Source organism: Neolamprologus multifasciatus, chromosome 7 (assembly GCF_963576455.1).
Source record: "Neolamprologus multifasciatus chromosome 7, fNeoMul1.2, whole genome shotgun sequence".
Taxonomy (NCBI): Eukaryota; Metazoa; Chordata; class Actinopteri; order Cichliformes; family Cichlidae; genus Neolamprologus; species Neolamprologus multifasciatus.
The window spans coordinates 61,631,333-61,650,237 of NC_140445.1; the positions used below are offsets into that span (position 1 = coordinate 61,631,333).

An 18,905-nucleotide genomic window follows, 5' to 3' on the forward strand; every position below is an offset into this window, starting at 1 on the left:
TCTTAGTCTTTGGACTTTCTGATGAGGATGGTTAGTGCAAATGAAAAAATAATTTAGTTTATTTTTTATTTTAATTATATTATTTGTCATGTTCCCACAGTTGATGGATGGATAGTATTCTAAGCTAGTGGACTTCCTCAGCAGAACCAAGGTTTCAAATAAATCAACAGCCGATCTTGCAAAAATTCTTAAATATTAGCAGTTTATATCACAGAGTGGAATCACATGCTCAGGTAGTCAGTGTTGGGGAGTAACGGAATACATGTACCGCCGTTACGTATTTAAAATACAAAATATGAGTAACTGTATTCCGTTACAGTTACCGTTTAAAAAGGTGGTATTTAGAATACAGTTACTTTGTTGAAGTAAATGGATTACACGGCGGTACTTCCCTGTTTCATATTGTGGCGGGTCAGGACTGTTTGGGTTTTGTTTGACAGCTACGTTCTGTTGTTCCAGGTGGCAGCGTTACGGTTGCCATGGTTACAGGGTGCCGCTCTCTCTCTCTGCGTGTTTCCTGGGTGAGAGAGGCCTTTTTGTTGTTGTTGTGCTAAGCTAATAGGCAGAATGCTACAGGTATAGCTCTAAAGAATGTAGCATCATAGACAGTGTAGTCCGTGCTGCAGGGAGAATGGACTGCCATACACGTTATGTGTCTGTGAGCGAGGGAGGGAGAAAAAGGAAAAGTACGAGCTGTCATCGAGCAAAAACGGGAGCTGGAAGCATGTAAATATAATAATAACCACTGCAGCCAAGAAGAGAGCCTGACGAGCCCAGTTGTAAGTAAGCTATTAAGACTCGACTGTACGCCGTGTTCGTGTTTTCCTCCAAAAACAATAAGTTCCTTTGGAGCAGCCTTTCAACGCCTCTCTCTGTCTGTCGCAAGCAAAGTTGACCCAGACAACAAAGTAAAGCTAGTTTTCGGCTACGAGCCCGACACAAACCCACCGTATTAGCCAGAGGTCCCTTTACTACGGTTCGGAGCCGCGGACCTTCAGTAACAGTAATAAATCACAGCAATAGTACATTCATGTAGTTGTAAACAGCATGATAATATATTAAGTAATCCAAAGTATTCAGAATACGTTACTCTCATTGAGTAACGTAATGGAATACGTTACAGAATACATTTTGGGGCATGTATTCTGTATTCTGTAATGGAATACATTTTAAAAGTAACCTTCCCAACACTGGAGGTAGTGATGCATTTCAGACTCAAAGAGTTGCTTAACTCCCCCATCAAGCAAGAGTCAGAGCTTCTAATGCACAACAGCAAAGCGGCTTTCTGTGACTATAATTAGTATGCTTTTACTAGTAAGTCTGCATTGTTTCTTTTTAAGGCATACAGTAGGATAGAATTTTTTTTTTTCGTTTTTTTTGTCATTACATCATAGGACTCCTGCTGGGAAGTTCCATTCAGGGCAACATTGTCCCTTGTTTTGATGGAATAGTTGTAAAGAAACTAAAGAGAAGAAGAGCGAGGGCAACTCAGAGACGCTACAACCTGGAAATGGTAGTTATAGGAAACACGCAGAGACAAGTGCTTGCTGTAATTGTTAGCTTATGAGCTGGAAAGCAGGAGGAGAATGGGTCTGCTCACAGTAAAGGTTATCTGAAAATGGAAAATCCCTCAGTTTTGGATCGCTTCACGTGGCATCATTATTCAACCACAGATGAAAAATTCAGTCCTTGGATATTGTTATTTGATAAACGATCTGTATTTATTAGCTTCTTGCTGTGTCAGAGTCTGTTTTGCTCTTTGCTTGCTGCCGATTTGATCTTGAAGTCTCTCTCTGTTCTGCCTCTTATCCCATTCAACATGCAGTCTTAATGTTCTCATGAGAGATAGGCAGGTCATTTCTGTTAGAGCTTCAGCTCTGACAGACGTATTGTAGCAGAAGTAGTTGGAGGAACTATTGTAACACATGTCGGTGAGCCAGGTGACATCTTGCTGTCCTGTGAAGGAAAATGAGGGTAACAGATGCCAAATACTGACAGGTTTCCAACAGGACAGAGTCTTTTGCTGAAGCTGCAATTCAGAGCCAATTACTGACCTCAGCCATTGTCAGTCTTGTCTCAGCAGTGTAGACTGTTGGGTGTGTGTGTGGGTGTCAGTGCCAGTGAGAACTGAATTACATCGGGGAGAATATGTATCTACAAAAATTCAAATTTATCAGCATTATTCTACATGTATAAAAAGAGATCCTAGGTTTTTTCCACTCATGCTGCAAGTCAGTATTTTTGGATCACATGCTAAAATGTCAGTGTGTTTGTGTCTATGGTGTGTGAGATTGTGTGCTTTGTCAGAGCCATCCCATATGGAAAAGAAATAGTAAAAACTTATATATTTACTCATGAAAGTGGCCACTTTCTCATTACTTTCATATATTGTTTTAGTAAGTATCCAAAACACACAAGTTTCATTTATATAATTTTTCAAGGGATCTTATATCTGTTTTCACTCTTGTATGCTTTTCATACAAGTTTCACACAAGACAGATACAAACTTTCTAAGATTTATATATATCTTTTCCATATGTAACTCAAGTACAACTGAGCCGTTCTCACAGTCTGGAAATCTAATGGCATGACTCATTACCAAACTTACATGTTACATGTAAATTTCCTGCTAGTTTTGGAACACATTATGCTTATTTTAATGCCTGAGCAGGTATAGTTGAAGGCAGTCTGGTAGCAGTTATGGACTGCTCGTCGACCTGGAGAGAGTGTTTGTTGTCTGATGGCGGCGGTGTCAAAAAAACGTGGTACAACCAGTGCGTGAGCTACTCTTGCTTGTGCTGTTGTTGGTCCATCAGCCTGCAAAGTTAGAACTTACAAAGAGCTGAAGTGAAACCAAGTGTTAAAAACAATGAAAAGTATCCACTGCGGTCAGTGTCTGTACTTTCCACATTGTATTCTTAATCTTTGATGATTTTTTTTGGCCTCTATCGCTCAAGTGACCTTTTTCAGGTCACTTATCATCCAATCAGCATTTGATCAGCACATAAGTAATCACCATAGGTGGGATATTGGATGACTACATAGCAGCACGCTCGCTGTGGGTGAAAACCTCTCTCTGTTTGCTATCCAAATAGTAATGCATACACAGATGGACACATTTGCGGGACCGCAAATTACACCTAACACTGATCTCACAAATTAGATTACAAATTCATTGTCATGTTTTGGGGCTTCCTACTATGACTGGACAGGTGTTTTCCAGCTCAAATCTAGTCGAGGTTTTCCCATATTCCCATTGTGTCGCAACCCATACTCTCATGTGTCTGCTCTTCGGACTGCATATTTGGCTGTCAGACTGTCAGAATGATCGGGATGTAGCTTCCTGCATAGCTCAGGCTGTGAAATGTCACCTTTTAATATGCTAATGTCTTGGGTCCCCGTGGTGCCATTAGAGGAGAGTCTGACTCGCCCAGACAGGTGTGTTTGTGTGTGCGTCTGTGTATGTGTGTGTGTGTATTTGCAACACTCCTGATGACAGATATACTTTGTATGCATGCATACACTCATAGACAAATATAGGCCACACGCAAATGTGCAGACGAATGTGTGCACATGTGCCATAGCAACATCTGCACGTTCTTTAGTATGAGCATATGCACATCCTCCACGACCTATGTCATCCCTCTCCGTCTGTCCTTCTTATGACTGGCCTTGGGAGTCAGGGGTCTGTGGAGATGAGGAGATGGGTTGAATTAATTGTCTCGGAGTATCTGGCAGAGAGGTCTTTTCTACACTCTCAGTGTGTTGAACTTTATATAACTAATGCTGAACTCTTTATTCCATAACCCTACAGACTGTGACACTAAGGACCAGGAAGACATTGAATTGTCTTGGTTAATGCATGCGTCTATGAACTTTATGTCAGTTTGCAACCAGGGAATGAGCCTTGACTACTTCAAAGAGCAAGTGCGGCCCAATGTTTTTTCACTTCTAAGCAGAAAAGCTAACAATGGAGTTACTTGAATAATAATAAGAGTCTCCGTCAGCGGGAAGAGAGAAAAAGACAGAGAGGGAATACACAGTACGTGCACATATGACAGTATGTCAGCAGTCTTTCGCACTGAGGCCAAACTGAATGAAGTAAGGCAAACCGATACTAAGAGAGAACCAACATTTTGTGCATGAATCTGAGTGCTTGTGGGTATCTCAAGGGAATAGTTGATGTTTCTGAATCTCAGTCACTTCTCTCGCTACCTCCCTCTACTTTGGACACGTCTCTATGAGATCAGGCCACGAGGTTGAGAGAAAGCAAAAGGGAACTGTAGTAAGAAGAGAGATGGACATGTTGGGAGAAACCCTGCTGGGAAAATATAACACAGATGTCTTTGTCGGGACACCACATCTCTGTGCATTTCCTGTCAGAAGTTCCTGTTTTCTTCTTGATCTATTAACTGTGACATTCCCACATATGGCATGGCCCTTTGTGTTCACTTCCAGCGTAAGAGTACAAATCCAGCTTCCATTTCAACCATATCCCTACCGCACGCACACACTCCCTGTCCTCAAAACGGCCTTAATTCTATATGGCATAGATTCAACATGATCCATATTGACATGATGTGTTGGGTGCATATCCATGATGGGAATTACCCCTTCCACCACAAGATGCTGCACTGGTTTGACTGTTGAGGTCATTTCAGAACAGCGAACCCATTGTCATGTTCAAGAAATCATTTTGAGATGAGCTTTGTGACATGGTGGGTAATCCTTCTGGGAGTAAATAGGTGCACTGTTGTCATGAAGGGATTGACATGGTCAGTAACGATACTGAGATAAGCTGTGGTGTTTGAATGTTCAAATTGGCCTAAATGTGGTAAGAATTACAGCATTATACCTCCAGCAGCATCCTGAGCTGTTGATACAAGGAAAGTTGGATCTTTCCTTGTATCATGGTGTTTTTATGCTGTTTGGTGGTTGGGTTGGAATTTGTTGTAAACAGCATGGAAGCATAGATCTAAGGCTGCCACAAACGATTATTTTGATAGTCGACTAGTCACCGATTATTTTTGCAATTAGTCGACTAATCAGATCATCATCCATTGGACATAAAACGTACAGCTTATTGCACCAGCATGCATCTGCTCTTATATAACTATCATTAGCTTACAGCTTTAAGTGTTTAAGGTATGTGCTAACTAAAAATAAAGACAAGATGATAGTTTAGTAAATTTTAATGAAATTTGCAGATTGTTTAGGTGGAGTTTAATAAACTCCTTGCTATCTAAAATATAACAGGACACCGGAGTATATTCTCCAGCATCTCACACTTCTGATAATCAGTTGTCTGCTTGAAGTTTATTCAGCTGTGTAAAAACTATAACTTTAATCTCAGCCAAACCGATTTACTCAGGAACAAATAAAATACTAAAAAAAATGCCAAACAATAACATTTTTAAGTTATCTAAGTGACTTATATATATTTAACCTGAGTAGCGAAAGACAGTGGTGGGTTTTAAAAGATTTGCCAGGAGTCCGGTGTTCTCACGGCTCTAGTGAGCCTTGCCCCCGGTTAGCTAACGAGCTAGTGGGTAACAGACGTCTCCGAAAACATCGGAGCGCTTTTGAAAATATGTGGTGTCTTGATAAACTGAGCAGATATTTGAGGTTTACACAGCTACATTCTCGCCTGAAAATATGTTTAACGTTTATTTTGTGACCCAGAAAGAATAATAAGAGTAACATTAAAACTAACTAGCTGCCGCCATTGTTGGAAACTGAGCTGGGCTGCGCTATGAATTCTGGGACACAGCTTCTTCTTCTTCAGGGTTTAACGGCAGCTGGCATCCTTGTACATGCAGTGCTGCCATCTTCTGTTTCAGTCCGTTATTACACTCTTAAATCCTACTACTTATTCCTGCGTCTTTTGGGATCTTACAAAGCTTCAAACGATGCGTCGACTATTAAATCAGTCGACGACGATTTTGATAGTCGACGTAATCGTGACTAGTCGACTAATCGTGGCAGCCCTACATAGATCTAAGTCTTGCAGTAGATTCATCAGTGCAGACAGTGTTTTTTCCAGACAAATGGAGGACAGAAGTGTCAGGCATAAAAAGAAAAAGACCTCTACAGGAAATCTGTGCAGGGAGCTAAAGCTTCAAGTTGCCAAGGGGCCGCCAAGAAACCTAAAGTATTTAGAGAGTTTCTGTAAAGAGGAGTGGGCCAACATCCCTCCTGAGATGTGTGCAAATCTGGTGACCAATTAGTCTTGGTTGTGTTTTGCTTGGGGATCAAATACTATATTTCAATGACACGTAAATTAATTTATAGCTTTTGCATAAAGTGTCTTTTTTCTGGATTTTAGTTGATTAAAATGAAACTACCATAACATTAGAGACATTATGTGCTTTCATGTAATCACATAATGATTTTGAAGTTTTCCTTGAAAAAAGAGGATTCACTGTAACACATTTCTACCATACTGCCTGTCATTATACTGTATATGAAAAAAGCAACTCCGATAAATCTGCAGTTCAGTCTTAGGGTGAGTATTATTGTTACTAGCCGTTAGCAGAGGGATCAGGGTATCTTTAACATGCAGCAGTTGGTAGTTGCTGTTGATGCCTGCTCTGTTTTCTTCCTCTGAGCCAGCGAGCTGGTGGCTGCTGCTGCTGTTGGGATAAGGACAACTAATTAGCCAGAGTGACTCCCTCTCTCCTCCTGAAGCAGCACAACTTCAAAGTCACTCTACTGTCCCCAAGCTCAGAGAGCGAAAGGAAGAGAGGGAGAGGAGGGATGAAGTGCAGGATGAAGGAAGATAGGGAGGGAAGAGTGCGAGTGGGTCGGGGGAGGGTTGGAGAGTGTGGTGAATATGAAGTTGGAACACTTTAGATGGATGTCTTATGATGTAGACATTGCTACATAGCCATGCTGATTTTGATGGCTTTTAAAGACCATGAGGTCAGTAAGGTGGTTTTCTAACTCCGTCCTTGATGTAAGTCAGATCAGTTTAAATGTGAAATGTGCACCCGAGAAATTGAAAAGTAGTTTGGAGATGCAGCAGTGTGCACTATAATTGCCCCCTTAAGCAAATATTTGAAACACTGCGCTGAGGACTATAAGCTGAGAACAGCACGACAATGCCACAGCATTGGTGCGAGTAAAAGCAGAAATATTTCGAGTTAATTAACAAGATCAGGGCTGTTTGATTATGTGGATTTTCACAAATGAACATATTTCATCAGAAAATCGAGTATAATTTGTGAAGTCTAAATGTCTTAGTACATAATACAGATGCCCTGAAATGAAAGAAAAACTCCTTTTAGACTGTCTATATGACACTATAGCGTCTGAGTTTTAAAGGCGCAGAATGTAAAATAATAATTTCAAATAAAACAGTCGCAGAAAGACAAGGAATAAAGGTTCAGCACACCAACCGACAGAGATTGTGGTGGGCGGGTGAGGAGCAGAATGCCATGGCCACAGATGAATCACACAAGTTCTAATCTTGTTATCCCGACACCTCTGTGACAGCACTGTAGCTTTCTTTCTCTGCCATCTCTTCTTTTCCCTCCTAATGATTATAGATTGTCCCTTCTCTCCCATCTCTGTATTGCCGCAAGTGAGTTGGATATAGAAATGCCTCCAACGTACACACATCCTCTTTAACTTAATGTGTGTTTATCTGTTCGTGTGCATGGCCGTGCCTCTGAGTCTGCACAGACACCCTTTAAAATAAATGGGTTTCATATATTGTGCCTTGCCGTGTTGATCCATCAGCTTTGTCTGGTGCTGAGCCAGAAACTAGGACTTAACTTGGTTTGATTTTAACAGGTTGACTGCACAGAAAGACCGTAGAATTACCAACTTTGTTTCTCAGCTGTGCTTCCGCTCAATTCTGCTTTATGCTTAGGTTGGGTGCTTGCATGACATGCATATGCATGCTACTGGACACGTTGTAAATGTTGGAAAGAAAAATTCTTCTGAAATGGACTGCAACAGTGAAGATTTCGTACAACTGGGAGTACTTTTACTATCACAGGGCCAACACAAACTGGCTCTGTCCAAAATAGAAAGAAAAGTGGGGGATCCTGTGGCCCTATCGAGCATGGAGTATACGAGCATCAGTGTCTGTGTTTGAAAAATAGATGCCTCGCAGGTCCTCAGCTTGCAGTATTGAAGAAGCCACTAAGCAGAGTTTCAAAGAAAAGCCGCATCTAGGGCTGTCCAAAGTTAAAAACAACAAAGACTTTGGACAGAAACTCTCACAGACACAGGTAGGGATGGGTATCGTTTAGGTTTTATCCGATACCGGTGCCGGTGCTTAAACGGTGCTCAAACCGGTGCTTAAAGAATGGAGAACACAAAATTGGTCCAAAAACCTCTCATGTTCAGCTTTTTTTTTTTTTTGTAAAAAGATAACAATGTTAGCCTTTTCTGCAGCTATGGGGCATATATGGTATCACTCTTGGCTGGAAGCAGTGCTTTAACAATGGAAAAAACACAAACTTTGTCCAAAAACCTCTCATGTTTAACTGTTTCCCACTTTTTCTTTGGTCATTTTAGCCTTTTTGGCCAGGGTGAAGGGAGTATCTGCCATCAAACAAGAAGACAGCCGCATGTAGATAGGATGATGTTTGCTAGTTCACCTTACATTAATGTAATAACGTGGTTAGCCTACTCAACGTAAATTACACACGAACAACATTAAGCTACTCACGCAGAGAAGAACGGCTGCTGCTGCCATCATCATCCTCATCATTTCTGCTACACTGGCAGGGCTAGGGGCCAGGACTCTCCTCTTGGGGTTTTTGGCATTTTTAATCTGTAGCTCTGCTCTAAAAGAACGTACGTACCTGGACCCGCCTACTATCCTCGGAAACGTAAAATGATTGGCTAGAATCTAAAGTGTATCACAGCTCAGGAAAATAAAGCACCGAAATGTGCGCTGCGTTTCGGTCTGGTTACTACCGCTTATGTCAGAACCGGTGCCATCATGGCACTGGATACCGGTACCCATCCCTAGACACAGGTTTGAGATCTTTGCATTAAATATTTTTGAGACATAAAGCAAATAAACGATTTTATAGGAGTGCATGACATCTGTGAAGCATGTGGAAGAAATATGATGGTACCGATAAATTGGAGGATTTTACAGGATAAAAGATTGCTCCATTTTGCTACATGCCATACTCTATGGGCACAGCTTGACTGGAGACATTTTTCTCTATCAACAGGGCAGTGACCCAAAGCTCCAAACTGTGCAAGAAATATAAGAGAAGAAGCGGTCAGCTGGCTTTCTGCCATTAATGAAGCAGTCACCAGATCTCAACCTGGCCGAGCTGTTGTGAGAACAGCTTGATTCTAAAGTTCGTATCAAAAATATGAGAAAAGTGCCCGTTTCTTTTTTGTCTCCCAGTTTCCTCACAGCATCCTGTAGGGACCTAAAAAAGAGTATTTTTTCCCATAGTCGGCCTTGTTCTTTGTCCGCTATCAGTCACGATGAAGGACACTCCATATTTTACATTGTAAATTGCTTTCTAATCATCCAAATCAGTTTTTTCACAGTCTGTACTGAGTGGCAAAGACGCTCTGGTGAAACGGAGAATAGATTTTACCTCCAGTGCCCGAAGACTCGTTTTGAAGTTGAAAGAAAGTTTTAGCCTTGCTTGTGCGACTGTATAACTCATGGGTCAATATCACTGACTGAAGACACCAGACACTGAGGTTTACACACTTCTGACTGGTACTTGGAATATTAAGCATCTGGCACGTAAAACTGTGCGGCTCTTGACTGCTGCTTTGCTGCTGCTCACTGTGGCCACAAAGCTCATCAAACACATGCAGTGTTGTTTGAGTGATTTTACCTTTCATATGCCTTATCCTGATAAAACAGAGATGGAGTGCAGACTCGAAATAATGAAATGCAGGATAGCAGAACAGAAGATATAGCAGGAGCCCCCATTGAGCTCGACAGGAGACAGACAGACAGACGTCTGAATCGATGGCATTTGTTTCCCCTCTTCAAAGGCGACAGCTACTGTGTTGTCAGATAGATGAGAAAGCTTTATTTGCGTTTTTATTTGTTGTTGCTTTTTCTTTTTTCTTTTTTCTTTTACTTTGTGAGCAAAGGGCATATTCTTTCCCCCTTAAGTAGGGAGATGATTTCATTGAAGAGATCAGCTGAGTTCCCCTCCACAGTTCAGATAGCTTTTCATGGCTATTTATTTATGCTTTTCTACCTGTCGAGCGTGAATTTGTCTTCCTTTTCAACCACTGAATGTTGGTAGAATCCTTTATCCACCTGTTTAAGTAGGTACATCGTGTTCCTTTTAGAGGAAAATACTCCAACCTCTCTTTACTTTCATATTTTACGTCCAATGTGATGCATAGAATTCTCAACGTGTTCCCTATATAAATATGCTTTTGGCCCAATGGCCCAATGGCCTGTGATTGGGCTTACTGCAAGATATCAACCTCCAACACGATGCAGTTGTCTTCATTATTGTGAATAAATTCACTACTATTTGTGCAGCGTGGTGGAAATTTAGAAAAGAGCAAACATTAGCATGATTCCCATTTAGTGTTGTTTATATAATTCAGCGTGTGTGTGTGTGTGTGTTTGGTTTTTTGACCACTGAAGTGAGGACATCAATTGGTAAAGTATCTTCCAGGCTAATTTGCATATATTTACTCGCTTTTATTCACGTTTAGCTGTTGCAAATAAACACGTTCATTTGCTCCAAATATGTTAATGACTGGTCAGTGTGTCGAAGATCAAAAGCAGAACACTTTTAACTTCATCAGCTCCTGCATCTGCATTTCTGAGGGGGATTGTTAGCTAATGACCCCGTTGTGCTAACACTCTCTCAAGGACGTTCTTTCCTCCATCCTTTTCTCAGTCACATACTATACATGACTACACGGTATAAGTGCAGGTGTGTACTGTAAATTAGTTTGGACACTATATATTATTGCATATGCCGTTTATATAATAAAGTGGTAATAATGCGCAGTGCTAACAGAGAACTTGCGCCTGTTATGTTTCTTTATATATGTCTAATCCTCACTGTATCGCCTAATTAACAAGTGTGAATGCTAAAACAACTCCCTAATTACAATGTGAGATTCATTCTGAACTTATTTGCAAAGTTTTGAGCTAATTTAAGTTGTTTCAGCTGACCACTCTTACCTATTGACTTCTGTATACAGTATTGACTTCTGTCTGTCTGCAGTTTATGTGTCAGTAAATAAGTCACGTATTCATATGTGAAGTTAATTAGTTGGCAAGTAAATCACGTCAGCTCATCACCTGTCTGCTTGAATTACCGCACCGAATTATCCCTGTCAATTTTTCATTACCTACCTTCTGTAAGTTGTTTTTGCACATCACTTTACAAACAAGTGCAAACCAGAATGACCACTAGCTTACTGTGACAAAACTAAACATTAACGTTTGTGTGTGCAGCTTTTTCTTCTAAGAATTTAATGTAAATAAGGCATTTAATGCAAATTTGTCAGAATAGTTAGATAATCCACTTTCCTGAACAGCAGCAGCAACTATTTTATTAGCCTCAAATATAGACAACAGTAAGTTATTAGCTTTACCTTAGTGTAAGTGATACTGTACAGGTGACCTTCAGATCTAATCATTACATTCTGTTCTGAGCTCTACCCTCAGTGTCTATGAAAGCCACTTCATTAATCCACATTTCACATCTCTCCACAATCAAAGGTCACCGTACCAGTCCCGTCTTGTGAAATTAGTGAGTGACATAAACGAATGAATTGACAATAACCAAAAAAAACCAAAACAAAAAAACTTTGCTGCCAAAGCGAACCACTGCCTGCCTGTCACTGTTAAATTGCTCGTTCTGCAGGTGGCTTTTGCAGATAAAACATGCATAGTCATTAGGGCTGCCACAAACGATTATTTTGATAGTCGACTAGTCACCGATTATTTGACTAATCAGATCATCATCCATTGAATGTAAAACATACAGCTTATTGCACCAGCATGCATCTGCTCTTATATAACTATCATTAGCTTACAGCTTTAAGTGTTTAAGATATGTGCTAACTAAAAATAAAGACAAGATGATAGTTTATTAAATTTTGCAGATTGTTTAGGTGGAGTTTAATAAACTCAGCCATCTGCTCCTTGCTATCTAAAATATAACAGGACACCGGAGTATATTCTCGAGCATCTCACACTTCTGATAATCAGTTGTCTGCTTGACATTTAGTCAGCTGTGTAAAAATAATAACTTTAATCTCAGCCAAACCGATTTACTCAGGAACAAATAAAATATTGAAAAAAGCCAAACAATAACATTTTTAAGTTATCTAAATGACTTGTATATCATGTTTAACCTGAGTAGCGAAAGACGGCGGTGGGTTTGAAAACGATTTGCCGGGAGTCCGGTGTTCTCACGGCTCTAGTGAGCCTTGCCCCCAGTTAGCTAACGAGCTAGCGGGTAACAGACGTCTCCGAAAACGTCGGAGCGCTTTTGAAAATATGTGGTGTCTTGATAAACTGAGCAGATATTTGAGGTTTACACAGCTACATTCTCGTCTGAAAATATGTTAAACGTTTATTTTGTGACTCAGAAAGAATAATAAGAGTAACATTAAAACTAACTAGCTGCCGCCATTGTTGGAAACTGAGCTGGGCTGCTACTACTTCTTCTTCTTCGGCGTTTAACGGCAGCTGGCATCCTTGTACATGCAGTGCTGCCATCTTCTGTTTCAGTCCGTTATTACACTCTTAAATCCTACTACTTATTCCTGCGTCTTTTGTGATCTTACAAAGCTTCAAACGACGCGTCGACTATTAAATTAGTCGTGACGATTTTAATAGTCGACGTAATCGTGACTAGTCGACTAATCGTGGCAGCCCTAATAGTCATTCACTATGCATAAGCAATCACACGTCGTCTCTGCGACTCTTTAGCATGTGTCCTTCTAGCGCATCCATAAGCCCATGCAGTGGATTTGAAGAGGTTTTCATGATTAGACCCAGTGTCCGCAGGGTCTAAAGCACCTCTGCTATTAGACATTATTAGGACCAAGGTTATCCAGGGACATGTCTGTTAGGGTGAAATGATATGGCCTGCCACTGGTCTAAGTGCCAGGCTGATGAATCTGTCAACAGCACAGGAACACATCACAGACATGATTAGAGAGATAGAATGAGAGAAACTGAGAATAAATGAGGGCCAGCAGAAGAAGATGAAGAGGAGTGATACCAGAATTGGTCTTGGGTGGGAAGGGGCATGATGATGAGCACAATTTCAAAGGTTGGAAGATGGATAAAGGATAAGGACTAGCCAGCTAGCAGAGACTATGTCCAGATCGATTTACATGTCTCTGGCATTGATCAAACTCCCCCGTGTAGGGAATTTACCTCCGCTTCACAAAGGATGACTGATAAAGTGATTATCAGAGAAAAACCTGCTGCACTGACTGACTGCGTACGTATCAGTGTATTTTACATTCGTGTATTTGTGTGGTCCACAAGGACGGAGAAGCGATAAACAGAAAAAAGATGAAAGTAGAGAGAGATTACTTTTTTCAGTTCAAAAACTTTCACTGAAACGGGATCATACAAATAAATGATTTTATTTTGTGTTTGTTTTGCTCCCAGTGCGACCAGCTCAGCTGTGAGAGATAACGCAGCTACCTAACGCGCACACGCCTCACCTCAACAAACACTGTTAAATCCACTGCCCCGAGCCTGTCTTTGTCAATTTCCAAACCAATTTTGGATAAGCAGGTTCCCCCAGAAGCACACGTTAATATCATCTCAAAGTTAGTGATTATGCCCTGCACAAGAAGTCGATTTGGGACACATTACAGACTGATTCCCTCTGCGATGTTGTAACGACTAGATAGACTGTGTTTGTCCTTGAAACAGATGTCCTTATATGCTGGTTACCAAGACTGACATGCAGCAGTCTTCAGCGAATCAACTCCTTCCAACTAACATGCATGTGCAAGAACACACACACACACACACACATGCTTGCATGCACACCAGCTTTGCTACCTCCTGTCCCTTATTCTGCCCTACTGGCTCACTGACCGACATATGGATGGATGGAGGTGGCTCTTGGCTTGCCGTGATCAGTGGAGTGTATGCGTACAGTGTGTGCGCAGCATAGAGTAAAGTATCCACATGTCACAAGTATGAATGCTGACAAGCTGACTGGTTTTGTCTGTGAGCCAGTAGCCAAGCTGTGTTGTCTCCTCCCCTTCTGCTCCCTAACAGTTAGACCAGGTCTCCTTCTCTACAGCCGTTACCCCATCCAGATCTTACGCCTCTTTTCCCCATATGTTAACTGTTCATTCTATCATTACCCTAAAATAGTAACTATATATATAAATATCATAATATAGTGTGAAACATGATATCTACTTGTATAATGTTGAAGACTGGTAGATTAAGAGAAAAACTGCTTTGTTTAAAAAAGTAATCTTTGAATTATAAAGCTGAGCTGTATGAAAATACATATTCGGGGGAAAAAGACGTTATGCTGTAAAGATAATGATCTCTGGCACAAAGCTGTTAGAAAACAATATAATAGATTAATGTTAAACAGTGACTCATGCCATCATAATCCTGTATTTTACACATCTTTCAAAACGCTGATAAATATTGAAACGTAAAAAAATAAAATCATCGTTGTCAGTTAATGTCGATATTTGGTTTGTTCTGCAAAGTAAAGCTATTAAAGTGGAGAGGTCTCTCGCGTCTTTTGATGCTTGTAACTCGTTACGTTGCTGCCTTGTGTTATCATTCACACTCTGCTTGGTGCATGGCGATGTTAAACAGGTTGTCCTTTCCCCGTGTTGTGTTAATTAACAATAAAAGACCCAGGAGATGGGGTGGTGATGTGCAGGGAGGATGGCTCAAGCTGCCGCCACTGCTCCTCCCCCCATTTCATAACACTTTTCTTTTGCTGTTCTCCGTTGGAGAGAATTACATGGCTTTTCATTTATCCCTTCCACATCCACACACCCTCCCCTGTCTCTCCTTTGTTTTTTTTTTAATCCACCCAGCAGCTTTTGCACGCACTACGGCCTCACTGTTAGCATAGCCACCCTTTTTTTTATCTGACACACATGGCTGCCCTGCTGACTTTGATCCTTAGATCTCAGTATCAAGGGGCCATTCACTCACTTGCCTGGGGAGGTGACAGAAATGTCTGTGTTTTCCTTCTGTGGGGTGAGAGAGGCCGGCTGGGAAAAATGGCGTGAGGTGCAATAAGTGGAGAGTGAGAGATGACAGAGCCTGTGATCCAGCATTTCACCCTTTGAGATTTTGGGCTGGCTTCTGTGTTTGGTCATTCGGTCACATGCGACATGAATCTAATTTCTTTGCGTCTTTGTTGTCGTCTGCATGCCTGTAATCCCCTGGCCTCTATCACTGGCCGTGGCGATAAAACTATTGATGTTGCCACTCATTTGTTTGCTCATCCATTTGGTCATTTAGATCCAGGGCTGTAATTTAACAAATCAATAGCGAGCTGATGGAACTATGCTAAACTGGCTGCCATCCTCTGAATTTGGAGTGACACCACTTACGCCTTTTGTCTTATTTTTCCAAGTAGCTACAGCCTCCTCAGCCTTTCTCCCTCACATATGCGTGAATATATTCTATCGCTGCATCTACACTTTGCTTGCAAATTGTAGTAAAGGTAATAAATCATATAAGCTGTACTTTTTAGACCGAACAGCATCAAGACCATTAGGACCATGAGACTTTTTCTTTCAGCATACAGCTTGCTTTTTTATTACAGCTTAACTGCAGTTGCAGTTGTTGTCTTAGTTAACATCTTTAAAAAAAATCACTGTCGCTGTTCCTTCCTATTGATTCATCTATTGTGGCAGGATGTGACACTGATGGGAAAGCCTGTGGGTCGAAGTGTGCCAATCAGCTCTTTCACTAACAAGCTCCTGTTCTGATGTCTTCTGCTAATGATGTCCACTTCACAACAATAACCACACTGCTTTACATTCGACCCCTTTTTTCTGGTGAGGCGTCATTTTTCCTGCCTCGCAGACGCGTTTTGTTATCGAGAAATTGACCAGAAATTGCTGTAATTTGAACTGCCAAACAAAAAAAAAGAACACAAGACAAGATAAAAAGAGTGTCTTCATCTAACCTCTGTTTAGGTGCATGTGTGTGCATCTTGGTGAACAATGTCCAAGTGCCTGCTAATAAAGGCCTAATGAAGTCCGGTGGAGAAATGGCAACTGGAGAGAAGTGTCCACGCTCACAGATGTGTAATTTAATGAGAGACTGTGGCATGCACAGGAGCCAGGCCAAGATGGGGAATGGCCACCTGGTATTGTTTATTACTAGCATGAAGTTACAGAGTGTGTGTATTTGAGTGAGTGGGCAGTTAGTGGCTGTGTGGATAAATGCAGAAACCGTTGGTGTTCCTCCTTTGTGTGCCTTTCATGCATTAGGTATGCATGACTCCACTGCATGAACACAACACATACTGTGTGACCCCTTTTCTAGAAGAAAGCAAATGAGGAATAACCGTATTTTTCCAGTCACCTTTTCATAACTGTAGGATACTTAAAGAAAAAAGGCATTACTAGAAAGAGCAAAGGTTGCTTCACAGATTTATAATAGTATGTTAATCAACACCAAATCTTGCAATAAGCAGACTGTTGTTCAGTTAAGTCTTCACATTAAGCCTCATTTCTCTCTCTTTTTTCAATTAACTAAAAGGAGGTGTTAAAAGAAGCTTAGGATGTCGGCCCTGTAGGATTTCGACAGCTCATCTCGAGTCCTGGTTAGCATTAGTCTCCTTGCAGGGAGCCTACTGCCAGCTAGCGAGCTAGCCACCACGGGCTCATTCTTAACAACGCACCTTAGCCTCAGGTGAGAAAGTGGCATAGTGCAGTGCTGCTGATAGCACTCATTAGTGTCTGGATTAACCCTGATTAGCCTAGCTTTTTCTCATGCTGCTTCTTCATGCCAGTGGTAATTATCCCTTTATACCCTTTTCAGACTCAGACGTGTGCCTAGTTTTTCTAATATATTTTATATAGCTTTTTATTCTCTTGTGGGTTTTTTTTTGTTTTTGTTAGGCCCAGCTTGGATAATAAAACGCTGCACCGCATTTTCTTTGGAGAGACTGAATGTATTTAAGCAGTTTTTAATTGTGTTTTTGCCAGATACAAAGTTATTTGCCCGAAAAATATGAATTGTGTGTAAAGGTATACCACAATCACAGACTGAGCAGAGACCACTAACAAAACCTGTCTTGAAATTAAAGCATTGTGAGTATATGAGTCAATAAGAGCATATTACTTATTGAACAAACAGCTTTGGAGAATTTAATGAGAACATAGTTAGCTGGCAGATCACAGTTTTGACTTCAGTCCACACGAGTGTTCATAAAGCCAAGCCACGCTGAGTATGACATTAAAGCGACGCGAAGGCTGTCACAGTCAAATGACATAGTGAAATTGATTTTGATGAGATTGAGAGAGGAGCCTTTAACTCGCGCTGTTCTTTCATCTTCATCCTTGTCAGTCAAAGTTAGATGCTGAAGGTGGAAGGGAAGATGGGCAAGAACTGTGGAAGGGTGAGCTGATGGCCGAGAGGAGACCAGGAGGACAGGGTGCTGAAGAGCAGTGGTGGAGTCTGTCGAAGCGGGTTGCATGCTGATTTTCAGTGGCAGCTGTACATGCTGACAAAGACCTCTGGAGATGGTGATACAAATCCAGAGTGATCAGCTGGATTTTGGTGAAATTTTGCTTTGTACAGTGTACATGTCACCTAGTAGCTCTGTACACAAAATAAAATGTAGGGACTTTAGTTGTCTCAGCTGTCTGTTTCTTCTGGACACGGTAATGTTTATATTTACAGTACAGTCAATAACTGCAGTGTAAAGAAGCCTCTTGTGGGCAATGTTCATGTACCTGAGTGCACATTTTGACCCATATTGACCTATGCTTTGTGTTGTTAACTGTGGGTAAGAGTCAGTCCGTGGACAGTGTTCAAATGTGGAATTCTTCCTCACATTTCTTATTGAAACAAACCGACTTGTGTTCACGTCAGGAAAACCAACGGATTATGAAATGTTACAGTATTTTCACGGCTTGTTTTGGGAGAGAATGTGTAAGATAAGGCGAATGCAACCTGTTTTCCATCTGTTTTTGAAGCAAACATGAGATAGCAGTTATTACTGGCTGGGAAGCTAACCAGCTCAGAGTCTGATCAAAGCTTATCTTTGTCCGTTCTCTCACTAGAAAGTAACAGCCAGGTCCTTTCCTTAGTTTACTTATTCCAAAAAGTTGGTACGCTGTGTAAAATGGGAAAGAATGTAATGATTTACAAATCGCATAAACCCATTTTTATTCACAATATAAAAAACATATCAGATGTTTCAAGAACCAGCAGAAAGAACCAATACTTTAAATCACTATTGGATGTTTGTGATCTTTGGGCACTCAGATGACGCTGCATTAAAAGCAGATGTCTGTCATGGAAATCACTAAATTGGCTCTGGAACACTTAGAGACGAAGCTTAAAACAGACTGAAGCAAAGTGGAAAGAAGTCCTGTGGTCAACAAGCAATATTTCAAAACTATTTTTGGAAAAAAATGGACTCTGACAATTCGGTTGCCTGTGGAATTGTTGGCTTACACATCTGGAAAAGCACCATCAGTGCTCAAATGCTGAAAAGATTATGCCAAAAGATGTATTTGCATCTATTACAGCAGCTTGACTTCATAGTAGAAGACTCCAGGTGCTAAACTGTTTTGCCTGCAGTTGGTTTGTACAACTGTTACAGACTGGTGGAAACCCTTTCAGCAGTGCCTCATCAGGGGATGTTTTTGGGGTTATTAAGTGCTTTGCACCTAAACCAAAGTACTACACTACTTTGGTACTAAGGTTTAAAAAAGAGAAAGAAGGGAAT

General features: G+C 41.0%; 1 protein-coding gene and 1 long non-coding RNA gene across 7 annotated transcripts in view; both read left to right on the top strand.

Moving 5' to 3' along the window:
- brsk2a (BR serine/threonine kinase 2a) overlaps positions 1-18,905 on the top strand; it is a 205,350-nt gene that overhangs the window by 121,969 nt on the left and 64,476 nt on the right. The window lies entirely within an intron of this gene.
- Positions 2-18,870, top strand: LOC146515791 (uncharacterized). Its single transcript, XR_014874867.1, has 2 exons — positions 2-233; positions 1,197-18,870. It is a non-coding gene; the product is annotated as an uncharacterized LOC146515791 (long non-coding RNA).